This window comes from Copadichromis virginalis, linkage group LG6 (assembly GCF_057382275.1).
Source record: "Copadichromis virginalis isolate Kocher_CV1m ecotype Utaka linkage group LG6, C_Virginalis_male_GT1.1, whole genome shotgun sequence".
Taxonomy (NCBI): domain Eukaryota; kingdom Metazoa; phylum Chordata; class Actinopteri; order Cichliformes; family Cichlidae; genus Copadichromis; species Copadichromis virginalis.
The window spans coordinates 36,819,131-36,834,552 of record NC_140623.1 but is presented as its reverse complement, the minus strand read 5'-3'; positions in this window follow the sequence as shown (position 1 = coordinate 36,834,552).

Below are 15,422 nucleotides of genomic sequence, written 5' to 3'. Positions count from 1 at the left end.
AATATCTAGAAACTCTCAATCTGTTTGTATTCAGCTGTACTTGGAAGACATGCCATCACACAATTGATTCACATATTAGATGAAGTCAGTAAAGTTCTTTTTATGGAAAAACCAAACAAGTTCTACCATGGAATGTTTAGGAATCTGATAACAAAAGAGTTTAGTGTAGTGTGCCTCTAGATTTTGACTGAAAAACAATTGTGCAAATAAACAACTCGGACTAAAACTGAAAACTATGATTGTCTTCTCATGTAGGTCAGTTGTCACATATGGGCTTCAATTAGAACCGGACTACAGTAAAAACAGTAATTTTCTGAGAGTTGCTGTTATTATCTTACTTACTGGATTTAAGGTTACATATTTATGCTATAGAACAGGTGCTATACAGTTCAGCTCATTCAGTTGGTTAAGGAGTTATTATACTGAATGCAGCTAACAGTATTATGCTTGAATGAATAGTGGTATTGTAAAGCGCTTTGGGTGCCTTGAAAAGCGCTATATAAATCCAATCCATTATTATTATTATTATTGTAACCTTCCACTTAAGTTTTTCTTGATTTGTTCCCTTGAGACTTCAAACTAGTTGCAGCCAAATCCTCTGCATATGACCTTCCTTTAATCTTGTGTTAGACAAAAGTGATCCAGTGTTAGCTTGGTGCATTGAGCTCATTACACAGTGATGAATCCCTCACATTGCATTAAGTCATTTGGATGACAAAATACGTAGGTGTGCCCAGTGAAATTAGCATAGATTTAGCTTAGCCTACCACTGCTTTGCCCATAGCTATTGAAAAATGCACCTTTAGGCGGACAACAAAGCTAATATTAGCTTAGCATTAGCAAACAGGGGGCTTAATCAGGCTGCTGGGCTGTCAGAACGTATAACCACATGCTTCCAAGGGTCCCTTTGGAGTTATAATCCAGGGTCTCGGCAGGCGATGACCTCATGGGCTGGACTGGTGCCTGTGGGAGGATTGGGGAAATTGTGTGTCTAGCAGGCCACTCACTCAGATTTGTGCGTGTCTGTGTGTGTTCTTCGTGTTATGTGGGCGATTGTTTTATTGAGGCATACGACACAGAGAGCCCACTGACACTGGCGAGCTGAACTTTGGAAAGATGCACAGAATAGAATTCCAGCTGTTTTGTTTGAGCATTTTTGTGTTGTATCTCATGGAGCTACACTGTATGCGTGCGTAGGCCCCGGGATATGAGAGCAATGATATTTCAATTGCCTCCATGCCACATTGTATTAGCAGTCTACATTGTTTTTCCTCATGGGTACGAGATAATTGAAAAGGTTAACCTGTCAGTTTTATCTTATGTTATTTGTCTGTCCTTAGACTAAAATAGTGGTTAATGACATCTGTGACTGCCAAGATGGCACACTCACATGAGTCCTCTGTGACCAAAAGGCCATCTTGTACACTCAGAAATGATGAGGATGTCTATAATGCCAGACTAAGACTTTATTTGGGAGTAGGTTACATTCGCCCTGCTATAAAGGAGTATTAGGGCCACATTAAGAAAAACAATATATTATTGATCATTTTGAGAATAAATAATTAAAGTTGGAAAAAATATTTCAAGTAAAAGTCGAAATACTCTTTTGAGAAAACAGTCAAAATGTGGAGACAACTGCCACGGGTGCTACATTCTCTACAAAATGCCTTATTTTTATGACATGGTGAAATCATACTTCAGAGTCCGTTTTAGTTATTAGGATGCATATACACAATAGGACAGCAGATTGCTTTTTACTAACTCATCTACACAAAGTAATTTGTAGAGGGTATAGGACCTGTAGCAGTTGTTTGGCTTGAAACGATAACTCTAATCTCTAATTTTGACCTTTTTTTTTTTTTTTTTCAAACAACATTTTAAGTTTAATCTAAAAATTTAACTTGAACTTGTTTTTCGTAATGTTGCATGATGATGACACCAAAAAAAAAAAAATCAATAAATGTATGTTTAAGTTGCACTTGATCTAGTTGAGACCCTAGACCCTAGACCACCCCTTTTACAAACCTAGCTCCAATATAAGTGGTGGGGGCTTGGGGTTAAAATAACTCTACATCTTCACACAGAAAGATGGAGATTGAAAATTAAAAGTCAGTTGACTGAGTTAAATGCACACACATGCATGTACAACACACACATACAGATGATGAATCTAGGACTCTAGTTGCAGACTGCTTTGCTGTCAGTATTAGGAAATGTCAATAGCTGCAGCCAGCCATGGACATTGTCAACCAGAAAAGACCCAGAACTCGCTGGCTCCACTGAGCATCGCAGCAGAGGTAACCTGTCAGTGTGATGCAGAAGGGTTCAGATCTGAGGACCAAAGACTCCTTATGAAACATAGTGTAATCATTAAGCTTTGCTGATGATTGGTAAGTAAAAAGGGGAAAAACTGGAAGTCACAACTTGATATCAAAATTACCTGCAGAGATCCATAAAAGTTAAATGTGTTAATTTTTTCCAGGGTTGTCTGTATCATAAAAATAATTTTGTTTAATTAAAAAAATCTGACAAAATATAATAAAATTGAGATGTGGTCTCAATCAGAAAAGTAAAAGAAATAACAGAGGCAACGTATGATTAGTACATAATAGATGCTAATAATACAGCTAATGCTACAGTAGTATCAACCCTGCATAGCAGTAGGTTTTGGATAAGCTAGTTCCAAAACATGAGTGAAGTTAGCCTCAAAAAAGTCCAGTATATGGTAAAGATAATGATTTATTTAGATTTAATTATAATAATGTCAAACCTTCTAACAAGTATGACCATCTGCCAAACACTGTGCACCAAAAACCTCCAAAATTAGTTTAATTGGTAGCAAGTTGAATGTTTTCCCAAGTTTTAAAAGAGCAACTGCTTGTCATTTTGGTTCTAACATAATACATTTTAATCAAGACATGTTTGAAATGAAGACTTTCTGGGTTAATTACACGTTTTTATACATAGACACCCACTTTCAGAGGCTCAGTATAGGCTTGCTTATCCTTACCCGGCTAGCGAGGGGCTGGAGCGGATCCTATCCTACCATAGGGCGAGAGGCGGGGTACAGCCTGGACAGGTAGCCAGCCTATCACATTGTAACTGGACAAACTAACATAATTTTAGATGTAAAGATTGTTTTTAATACTTAGAAATCCTTTGCAATTAATGAATGCCTGTTGTCTCATGTCTTGTCCCCATGTGCTCTTGCAAAATATTCTCCCCGGGGCTTTAATGTACCCAATTCTTGTTGCCGCTTGTTTGTGGGTCTTTCTTCATTTAGTTTTATATTTTATAAGTGAAATCCATTCTCTGTTGGGCTGAGATCAGGTGACTGACTTGGTCACTGAAAATACCCCATTGAAAATTGCCTTGTGAAACTCATGGGTTGATTTCTCTGTATTATTTTGCCTTCTTCGCTGAATCTTTGACCACTGATGTGGTTTGCTTCGGCTCATGAGCTGTTCCTTTTCTGTTCCTCCTCCCATCATTTTGGTGGTTTCATGTGTCCATTATTTTTCCTTAACTTACTTTGTGTCTGTGTGTATGAATGTCTGTTGTCTACTTGTACATGTAGTGTGGGAGTATAATTTTTAGTCTTTGTTTTTTTGGACTAATAAACAAATGCACAAAAGTTTTGTGGATGAAGACTTGATTGGAACCAGTTGATTAGTCTTCAGACTTCAGGCCTGTGGGTACAATTTTATCGACATAGTGGAATATCCAGTCAGCAGTTGACTTGTTAAAGCCATTCTATTCTGTGACTATCAACATTTTCAAATACACACACACAAAAAGAATTTTCAGACTGGAAATTTTGAAACTGCATTTTATGAAAACCAGTTAGTTTGTGTGGTGCACAAGAGGATACTATCTGCCCACATCCTTAAAATTCACATGCAGATATTTGTTTATCAAGATTAGGCTTTGATTAAAAAGGGACGATTCTTTAATCGATTTCTGTTGACTGATTGTCCTCTGAAGCAATGGAAACATAAATCCTGTGCCTGTGTGCGTCTGTCTGTTTATTGAAGTGTGTGCACTCTTGCTCTATGTATGTGTGTGTCCATGCTCTCTCCATGAGAACCAGCCCTCTGGCCTTCCAGCTGAGTTCACAGATCCAAAGTCGAGTTAATCTGGTTTTACCTTTAGCCCCAAAAACAACACAGGAGTAATCCAGGAATAGCTGTAATCAACCATGAAACCAGTGATGGCTGCATGCTAGCTGGGGTCAGGGAGCACAATCAGAAGGCGACCTGGAGAGAACTCTTGGACATTGAACTAATAGAGATTTTTCTGGATGTGATCTGACTATCTTCTGTCATACAGGTTCTCTATAACTGCTATACATTTAGTCTTAGAGTTTGTGACAAGTTTAATCTTTCTTTTCCTGATTTTTGCTAAAACCTCCTCACAATTTACCTTTCACAAACATTAATTTGTTGAAATTGTAAAGCCAAGTAATACTGCACACAATGGAGCCCATTGCGTTTTCCCTACGGTGTCTTGTGTGCTGGTGTTTTTGGTAACAGGTCAAAGATTCTGTCTGGTTGATGTCGAATGTCTGGAGTGGCGCAGTCTGGACCTCTGTCAGTGAATCCCTGTCTCAACACATTCAGAACAATTATATAAGGAGGCCTGGGATGCTGAGAGGCAGAAAGAGAGACGAGGGCAGGAGTGAGATAAAGACGGGAGAGTGTACAAACAGATGAATAAATGAGTTAAGTGGAGAGAAGGGAATTTGTGCTTTCACCCACCCACCCCTTCCTGTTGGACAGTTGAGTGTATGCTATAAGTGCTCTCCCTCTTCTCCTTATGCTTCACTGCTTCTCCACTCATCTCCCAATAGAAATTGCTCTGTGGCATTAAATATGTAAAATTAGCATTTTAAGTAGAACACATTTCTGTGTCGTGCCCCACTCCCCCCACTCCTCCCCTCTGCCTGCTGCCCAGCCCTGAGCGCATCAGTCACACAAACTCATGCATGCATATGATATGCATTTGGTCATCTCCATGGTAACACTTGTGGGGGAGGGGAGGGGCTCAGAGATAGAAGGATAAAATGGTGTAGTCATTGAAAATAGATCAGGTTGTATTTATTTTTTATTTAGTGAGTTTATTCATGGAATAAGTCACAGTGCTCTGTTAATGTGAAACGCTATGTAGGGGAGAGCGGGGTAAGTTGTCACACTGTTCATAACTCCAACACTAGAGGCTCTATCTCAAAAATGAAATAGCCACTTTGTGTGACTTCTTCTTCTATAGTCAACCTCCTGTTCACATGTAGTCAAGACTGCTCTAATCTGAGGTGAGCACATCTTTTTTTATTTTTTTGACCTAAAAGGAAAAATAAATCACTTTAAATTTTCGTCAGTACAACTTTGTTAGGTATAGATGTTACAAATTATTATTTTACACAAAATAGAGGAGACATTAACGTGTCTTTTGATACTTCAGCTGATGTGCTATGTTGAGCTAACCCTGACATTTAGCCAAAATTAGCATAAATGTCAGTTTGGGGCAAGTTGTCTCATTAACTTTGGGGCAAGTCGTCACATGTGACAACTTGCCCCAGTACAAATAAATACTCCAAAAAATTGATATTGTAATTCATTTGTATTTGTAATAAGGTTTTTGAAGAAAGGAAGGAGAGGCAGGAATTAAGGAAGGAAGGAAGAAAGTAAGATGGTTCGAAATTATCAACGAAAGACAGAGCGTGGCAGAACACCACCTGACATTATGTTAAAGGCAGTCAGGCAGGTAAAGATGCAGAACAAATCAATCAGACGTACAGCAAAGGATTTTGACATAAATTACCGTACTCTAACTCGGTATTGTCAAAAGATTACCAGAGAAGAAATTGAAAGTCAGACAGCCATGCCAACAACAATGGTTGGTTATACAACGCCAAGGAAGATTTTTTTCCCCTGATTTGGAAAAGCAGCTTGTTGAATATATTACTAGGTCAGCTGACATTTATTTTGGTCTGTCACCAAGTGAGGTCAGAAAGCTTGCCTACCAGTTTGCTGTGGCACACGAACTGAAGTTTGTGCCTTTGTGGGCAGAAAAAGAAAAGGCCAGCAAAGAGTGGTTTACAGGCTTTTTAAAGCAGCATACAACATTGTCACTGAGAAAGCCAGAAGCAACTAGCCTTGCCAGGGCAAGTAGCTTCAACAGAGAGAATGTCAATGCTTTCTTTGACAACTTAGAGAAAGTGTTATGCAAATATGAGTTTGGACCAGGAGACATTTGGAATGTTGATGAAACTGGGGTCACCACTGTACATAAACCAGACAAAGTGTTGGCCAGACGTGGATTCAAACAAGTAGGGTCATTGACCTCTGCTGAAAGGGGAACCCTTGTCACACTGGCCTGTGCTGTCTCAGCCATAGGGAATAGTTTACCTCCATACTTTATTTTCCCACGTGTCCACTTCCATGACCATTTCCTGATCAACGGGCCACTCGGCAGCAAAGGAGGGGCAAATTCCTCTGGATGGATGAAAGACACACACTTTGTTGACTTCCTGCAACATTTCAATGAACATACAAAGTGTTCAAAGGAGAAGCCCTGTTTACTCCTTTTGGACAACCACGAGTCTCATCTGTCCATTGATGGACTCAATTATGCCAAAGAAAATGGCATAATCATGCTGTCATTCCCACCGCACTGCTCACATCGGCTCCAACCATTAGACAGGTCTGTCTACGGGCCACTAAAGAGGCACATCAACAGCACGTGTGATGCCTGGATGAGGAACAACCCTGGGAAGACAATGTCTATTTATGACATTCCTGGGATTGTGGCAATTGCATATCCTCTGGCTGCAACCCCATTGAACATTCAGGCTGGTTTTAGGGTGGCTGGGATTCAACCTTACAACAGAAATGTATTTCTGGAAGCCGAGTTTGCACCATCCTACATCACAGATCGCCCTATTCCGGACCCTGCCCTGCCAGGCTCCAGCACCAACTCTGCACTGCCAGGCCCCAGCACTACCTCTGCACTGCCAGGCCCCAGCACTACCTCTGCACTGCCAGGCCCCAGCACCAACTCTGAACTGCCAAGCTCCAGCACCATCTCTATCACGAGCTCACCCTTACCCAGCACTGCAATTACTGACAGCGGACTACCAACTCCAGAGGACATCCGGCCATATCCAAAAGCTGGCCGCCGAAAACCATCCAGCAAAGGAAGAAAACAACGCAAATCAGCAATTCTAACCGACACGCCAGTGAAGCAGCAACTAGAAAAAGAAAAGAATAAGGCTGAATCTAGCAAAAAGCTGTTTCAAAAGAGAGGGACGCGAGGGGGGAAAACATCTGGACCTATGAAGAACAACGCAGCTAAAAGAAGAAAAATAATTCAAGAGTCATCATCAGATGATGAAGAGTGCTTCTGCCTTGTCTGTGTGGAGCCATTTTCAAACAGTTGTCCAAAAGAGACCTGGGTAAAATGCGTAAAATGCAACTAATGGGCCCATGATGCTTGCACCTCAGGCCAGGCAATTTATGTGTGCCAGAATTGTGACTCTGAAGTTGAGTCTGATTAATCAGAAATAGGGCATCTGTTTTGTTCAGAGGATAAACATGTTAAGTAAAGCAAGTTATTTGCAGCATTCCATTCATTTATGATGGATTTATGTGCAAGCCAGAGAACATTTGAGTTTAAAGTTCAAACTAAAGTTTTCTTTCTACTTAATGTTTTGATTAAAATGTGTATTGGATTGAAATAATTGTTTTTTTTCCAAATTCTCTTGGCATAATTGTTCAAATTTCCAGTTTTGGTTTGAATTTAACAATTAAAATCAATAATCACAATTAAGTATTTGTGTTCTTATTTTAAGATAATCTAGTGTGACAACTTACCTGCCGATGGGGCAAATTGTCACAAGTACACATTCTCCATTCAACAGTCTACAACTCCGTAATGAGATAAGATATGAAAATGTAATGAATACATCATATGTGCCCGAGACTTCCTTCTTTCATTTGGTGAAACATTTATTACGTTGTGATGTATGGTGCTCAGTAAGAGTTAGTCAGTGTGAAAAGTGTGACAACTTACCCCGCTCTCCCCTACTCTATATACACACATGTCATTTTGGAGCTCACACTTTTCCATTCTGGCTATACAGACTCAGATGTAGCTTAACTCTTCCGCCTGCTGTTTGTAAATGTTTTACTGTTATCTTCTGTTGAAAGCATTATAGGTTCCTCTGGAGGTGGATATTTTTAGACAAAGTCATCCTGCTTTGCAGTATCTTTGTCTTTTGACATAGACGCATAGTTGTGAGTAGTAAGAATACAAGTCACACAGAAAAGATGATTAACTTTTGCCCTCACAATTCTGAGTCAAAAGCCAAACATTGTCTGTGGAGAACTGGCCTTTGGTACCCCAACATCCCAAGTCCACCTCTAAGTCTACAACACCTAGTACAACAGTGATACACACTATTCTTCTTTGTAGTACAAGGGCATTTAGTGTTTGTAAGTTACATCTTTTATTTGTCTTATATTTTCTATGTAAAAGATTATCTTAACTCACATTACAAGAGAAGATTAATTTTAGCTCTGTTTAGAAAAAGAGAAAGATCAGTAACATTTGCTTTACAATTCCCCGATTGTCAAAAAATGGCATTTTAGAACATATGTGTAAAAAGAAAATGTTAGTACAATAATTCCCTTTTTTATTCAACCATAAGAGTTACGTATGGTAGGATGAACGTTGCTTTAAACAGTTTTGAAGCACTTATTTTTTCCCCCATTGTGTACTTTGTTGTAGCACCGTATTCTAACTTCTGTCTGAAATGCTTACTTTCAGCTCCTGACTATTTAATCTCATCTTTCCCAAAAGTCCAGTCTGCTTTGATTGATCAGTTGAACTCACAAAAGTTAGCCAGCATATAAATGAGTAGCATAACCGTGTCAAAGCTGTTGACTGCTTTCAAAATTGAGCCACATTTGAATGATATTCTGTCATTTGTTATTTATATTTGTCACACTAAACCACTGGCATAGTGCTTGGCTAAGGGGCAGCTTCTTCTCCCACTGACTCTAAAATGATTCCATTATAAGTAAGGCACACCTTCTGTTGATGGCAAGCTTGAACCGAAGAGTAATCATGCACTCCTGTCATTTCAGGAAATGGCAATCCAGCGGTTTGGAATCATTATAATCATTATAATGGAATCATTTTAGAGTCAGTGGGAGAAGAAGCTGCCCCTTAGCCAAGCACTATGCCAGTGGTTTAGTGTGACAAATATAAATAACAAAGGAAAAGATTTAGCTACAAAAGATGCACTTCAGGCAGTTACACAGTAACATTTTCTATAGATGAGAATATGTATGTTTGAGTTTAAGAAATTATGATTTTTAAAACCTAGTAACATTCAAACAACGAAAGCTATATAACAGATCTAAAGAACATGGAAAACCTTGTAAAAGCACAATACAGACACTACTTTTTTTTTTTTCTTCATTTCTACTCTTTGGTTAGGTTAAAGCATAATTACATAATTACTTTTTTAGTAAAAGATCTTTCTTGCTTTGGGTTAGACCTTTTTGAAACATTAACCAAATTAAAGTTTGTCATTTTTCTACCATCGTATGTATGATTGGTTGCCTAAAATGGAACAGCAGTAGGAAAGCAAAGCTATAAATGGCAAAGATATATTACTAAAGTATATATGACTCACAAATGAATGTATTGAGAATGAGCTTTAGCTGTATGGGAGCATAATTTTCATGAGATCGGGCTGACTGATGACAGATAAGTTAAAATGTGTTCAATTTCTCGCCTTAAAGCAGCAAGGTCATGTCTCAATCAGCGTAAATCAAATGGTATTGGATTTTTCAGCTTTTTCTGCTCCAGTTGCAACTGTGGTTAATGGCCAATCAATAGCAGTTAACAGCAAGATTATCATTTAGCAGCAGCACCAGCAATTAGCTGTACTGCAGGAGTAGACTGATTACTGATCAGAAGATGATTGTCTGCCTCAAGGTCTGCTGCATAGTGAGAACCTTCTCAACAAGTGTAAATGTGTGTTCATTTCTTTTTCTTTTTTTTTTCTTTTTTTTTTTTTTTTTTTTACATTATTGTAGTACGAACAAGAGCCTTATTATTGACCCAATGTAATACAGATAAATTTTTTGTTTTACTTTTGGTACTTCTTAAAGTGTTGCAGTCGAAAGGGATATCCTTTGACTTTTCAGCATTCTGATAAAACTCACAAGGCCTAAAAAACATCTCAATGTTCCAGTGGAACTTTCTAGTTTTGATGATAATTTAGCGTAAAAGGTTAATTATGAGTACATGCAGCCACAGTCGTGTGGAAAATTGATTTGAATGCAGTCTTTTGGCATTCGTCATAATGAAATTATCACCATTAGGGCTGCATGATTTTGCATAAAATGAGAATCACGATTTTTTGGCTTAGAATTGAGATCACGATTCTCTCATGATTTTCTTTTCCAGTATAAATATTTATTGCACGTATTAACTGCACATCAACTTCGTAACAGTTGAGACTGAACATAAAAACAACAAATGTCTCACGTTTTGTTGTTGCTGCAAAATGTTGTACTGCTTGAAATTCCGTCTCCACCGTTGCTCGACACTGTGTGTATAGAGCAGGTAGTGCAACAATAGAAAAATAGTTGCGGGACGGCACTGTGTAGCGTTTGTCTAGGGTGTTGATCATTTTCCTAAATCCCTCGTTTTGCACAGTGTTGATGGGAGCCATATCTTTGGTCAGGTGATAAGTGATGGCCTCCGTAATTTCTTTGTGCCTGTGGGAGTTCGATGGGTATAGGGAAGCGCTGTATAAGGTTCCCGTTATTGATGTTTGGGTGGTGGACCGGGACGGATTTTCTCCTGTCACTTTCTTGTCATCCCTGTCGTGCTCTCCATTGTTTTTTCCCTGCTAATTTTAGCATCACACGGCACAGCTTCTGTATCACGTGGTATAAGGCTCCGCCCTTGTCATTTGTTGAGCAGGAAGAGTGAGCGCTTGTTTTCATGCAGATTACGTCCCAGATCAAAATGCGGTACAATCGTCGTCGTTTTTTTTTTTTTTTTTTTTTTGTGTTTTTTAATCGTTGTCATTTGGAAATGAGATTGCACATAAGTATGAGTCGAGATCGCGATTTTCTAACAATTAATCGTGCAGCCCTAATCACCATCATATGTGGTTCTTACTAAAGGCCAAAAAAATTCTGATTTTGTTCGTACAAAGTAAACCTCATAGAAAAAAAATTGCCTTTTGGGTTATTAGACAGACCCATAGGATTTTTCTAATAGAAGTATTTTCTGATCTGCTACACCTGTTAAATACATATGTACCTTTGTAAAAGTAAAACAATGTAATTTTAATTTAGCAGTCAAATGGTCCTTGATCTGATATTTCTGTGTCTCTGTCCTGACTCCGTGAGTCTGAACAACCCATGAGAGGGGTGAATGCTCAGTGGCTACAACACTCAGTATAAATGTCTTGAAGACATGGCTGAAAGGCACTAATGATTTTCTCAGCAGTTCTCAAAATCCTGTCCACTTTGATTTTCTTCTGCTGTGTTGTTTCAGAGAAAGGAAACAAGTAAATGACTAAAATACATGTAGTACTTCAGCCTGCGTAGGGAGAGAAGCTGTGGATGGTCATAATGGCTGTGGTGTTGTCAGTGGAGGTCAGGTGGTCTATCAGATGAACTCCCAAATAACTTGCTGTGAACTCTTCACAGCTTCAAATGGTCAGTAAGTAGGTATGGGAATTGCTAAGATTTTCACGATTCCGATTCCATTTTCGATTCTGTTTAACGATTCGATTCTTTATCGATTATTTTAATAAAAGGAGAACACTAAGGGCGATTAGCTTAGAACTTTGTTTTATAGCTTCTCTTTGAACAAGACAGACATTTAGGAGTAACATGGCCTTACAAACCCAACAGTGAGATCTTAAGAGATCCACAGCCTACGGCTCTTCAATGGGGTGTCACGGGGTCCCCAGGAAAAAAAAAATTGTAAATTAATAAAATAAATATTCTTCTGTAGCAATAACAAAGTATAACATAATTATTCTGTAGCAATTACACAAGGATATCCAATAATGTCCCTGCCTACAATTAAACACATTCACTTACTGAAAATCAGGGGCATCTGCTGTGGCAAATGGGTGCAAGCCTTTGACCACAAACTTAGTCACTGCTCGGTGACATTCGTCTATCCTGGCCTGAAAGGAGACGCTACCCGTAGACTGCAGCGAGAACTGCCAGCATCTGAGCCAGCCAGACTCTGTCTGTGTTTCTCATCATGGTTACGGTGCGGCCACGTCCAGACGCCTTCCTGACCGCTCCGCTCCGACTATCCACTTTTCTTGTTTTTTACTTATTTTTTACTCTGGTTTACATCCCAAAATCCTCTAGTCTTATAGTTTACGACAGCAGATCACTTGTAAACATTGGTGCCAAGGTTGCACATCTAATCTTGGACACTTTTAAACCCGACCCTTCCTGGCCACCAGAGATTCTACGCGGCGCGGAGAACAACAAAGGACGGCCAATGTACAATCCATGGAGAACAAACTCGATGACCTAAGAGCAAGGGTCACCTTCCAACGTGACATGAGGGACTGCAACATTCTGTGCTTCATGGAGACATGGCTGACCCCCACCGTGCCGGACCAGGCCGTAACTCCGTCGGATTCATTCTTTGTGCTCCGCGCGGACAGAACGGCAGAGTCGAACAAAACCAAAGGTGGAGGAGTGTGTTTCATGGTAAACAGAAAGTGGTGTGATGCCAGGAGCATTTCTACTCTTTCCAGCGGCTGCTCACCACATCTGGAGTTCCTGAGCATTAAGTGCCGCCCTTTCTATCTGCCCCGTGAGTTCACCTCGGTCATCGCCACGGTGGTCTACATCCCACCCCAAGCGGACACAGGTATGGCTTTGTCTGAATTACATGATGTACTGAGCTCGCAGCCCTCATTGTAGCAGGAGACTTTAATAAAGCGAACCTCAGACAAGTCATGCCAAACTTTTACCAGCATGTCTCGTGTCCAACGAGAGGGGATCGAATTTTGGATCACTGCTACACGCCATACAAGCAGGGCTACAAAGCTGTCTCACACCTGGTTTTTGGGAAGTCTGACCACAACGCCATCTTTCTCATTCCCCAGTATAAACAAAACATACGGAGGGAAGACGTGACCACGAGGGAGGTAAAACGGTGGACTGCCCAATCAGAATCTACGCTACAGGACGCACTCAACGACGTCGACTGGGACATGTTCAGAGCATGCGCAGTCGACATCAACGAGTTTACGGGAGTAGCAGTATGCTTCGTCAATATGCTAGCGGAGGAGATTATCCCCACTGCGAGAGTCACCACATTCCCAAACCAGAAACCGTGGATGGACAGATCGATCCGCACTGCAGTAAACGCCAGGACCGCCTCCTACAACGCGGGTCTCGCCACTGGCGATATGAGCGCCTACAAAGCGGCCTCATACGGCGTGCGGCGCGCAGTGAGAGATGCCAAACGCCGGTACCGGGAACGTGTGGAGTCTCGCTTCCACCAGCGTGACACACGGAGTATGTGGCACGGACTACGCACCATTACGGACTACAAAGCCAGGGACACTGCGCCGATCAACGCCGACTCTGCATTCACCAACGAGTTGAATCAGTTCTACGCCCGTTTCGAGGTTAGCCAGGCAGCTAATTCTATCTACCGCCTGACTACCGAGGACAGTGACGTCATCAGCGAGAGACCGGTGACCAGCATCGCGGAGCATGACGTCCGAGCGGCATTGAGGAGAGTGAACACAAGGAAAGCGGCGGGGCCAGACGGCATCACCGGCCGTCTGCTGCGCTGCTGTGCTGACCAGCTAGCAGGTGTGTTCACTTACATCTTCAACGAGTCCCTGGCGAAGTCTGTGGTCCCCACATGCTTCAAAAGATCCACCATCATCCCTGTGCCCAAGAACAGCAAACCCTCATCCCTGAACAATTACCGGCCAGTTGCACTGACCTCGGTAGTAATGAAGGTGTTTGAGAGGCTGCTGAAGAACATCATCTCGTCCTCCATCCCAGACACCACAGATCCGCTGCAGTTCGCCTACAGATCCAACAGATCCACAGAGGATGTCATCGCCCACGTCCTACACACCACTCTCAGCCACATGGACAAGAAACAGGGTAACTATGTGCGAATGCTGTTTGTTGATTACAGTTCAGCGTTTAACACAATAGTGCCCTGCAGACTGTTCACAAAGCTCAGGGATCTGGGACTTAACAGCCGTCTGTGTGCATGGGTGTTGGACTTCTTCACTGGCAGAACTCAGGTGGTGAGGGTGGGTAGATGCGTCTCTAACAGCATCACCATCAACACAGGAGCACCTCAGGGATGTGTCCTCTCGCCACTGCTCTACTCCCTCTACACTTCAGACTGTGTAGCCACCCATGGCTTCAACACCATTGTGAAGTTTGCTGATGACACAGTGGTGTTGGGTGCCATCTCCAACAACGATGAGGCGGCCTACATGGATGAAGTGAAGAATCTGGTATCATGGTGCCAGGACAACCACCTCCAGCTGAACGTTGGCAAGACCAAGGAGCTGGTGGTGGACTTCAGAAGGGGTCAGTACAGAGACTACAAGCCCATTATCATCAATGGAGCTCCAGTGGAGAGGGTGCAGTCCTTCAAGTATCTTGGTGTCCACATCTCCTCAGACCTGACATGGGCTGCCCACATTCAGGTCCAGACCAAAAAGGCTAGGCAGCGCCTGTATCACCTACGACAACTGAGGAAGTTCAGGGTCTCTCCAAAAGGCAAGAGTGATCCGTACAGCAGAATGCTGCTGCAGGATTGCTCTCCCCCCGCTTCAGGACACCTACACCAGGAGATGCCGGACTAGAACAGCGCAGATACTGAAGGACCCGTCCCATCCTGGCAACAAACTGTTCCAACTTCTGCAATCTGGTAGAAGGTTCCGCATCTTCCGGGCAAGGACAGAGAGACTCAAGAGGAGCTTCTATCCCCAAGCCATCCGGGCCCTAAACACACACACCATATATATATATATATATATATATATATATATATATATATATATATATATATATATATATATATATATATATATATATATATATATATATATATATATATATTAGGGGTGCAACGATACACAAAATTCACGGTTCGGTTCGATACTTTGGTGTCACGGTTCGATATTTTTTCGATACAAAAAAAAATGTTCATGCCTTTTTAATTTGTCATTTATTAAAATTATAAATATATATTTTAACACAAAAGTACAGTTTTTAAATTTAACCCTAACCCTTGTGCGTGTTGTTTTTTAGCTCGTCATATTGCAGCCACAGAAATTCTTTTGTCCATGAAACCATAAAGCTGCACTTTCTTTTTGC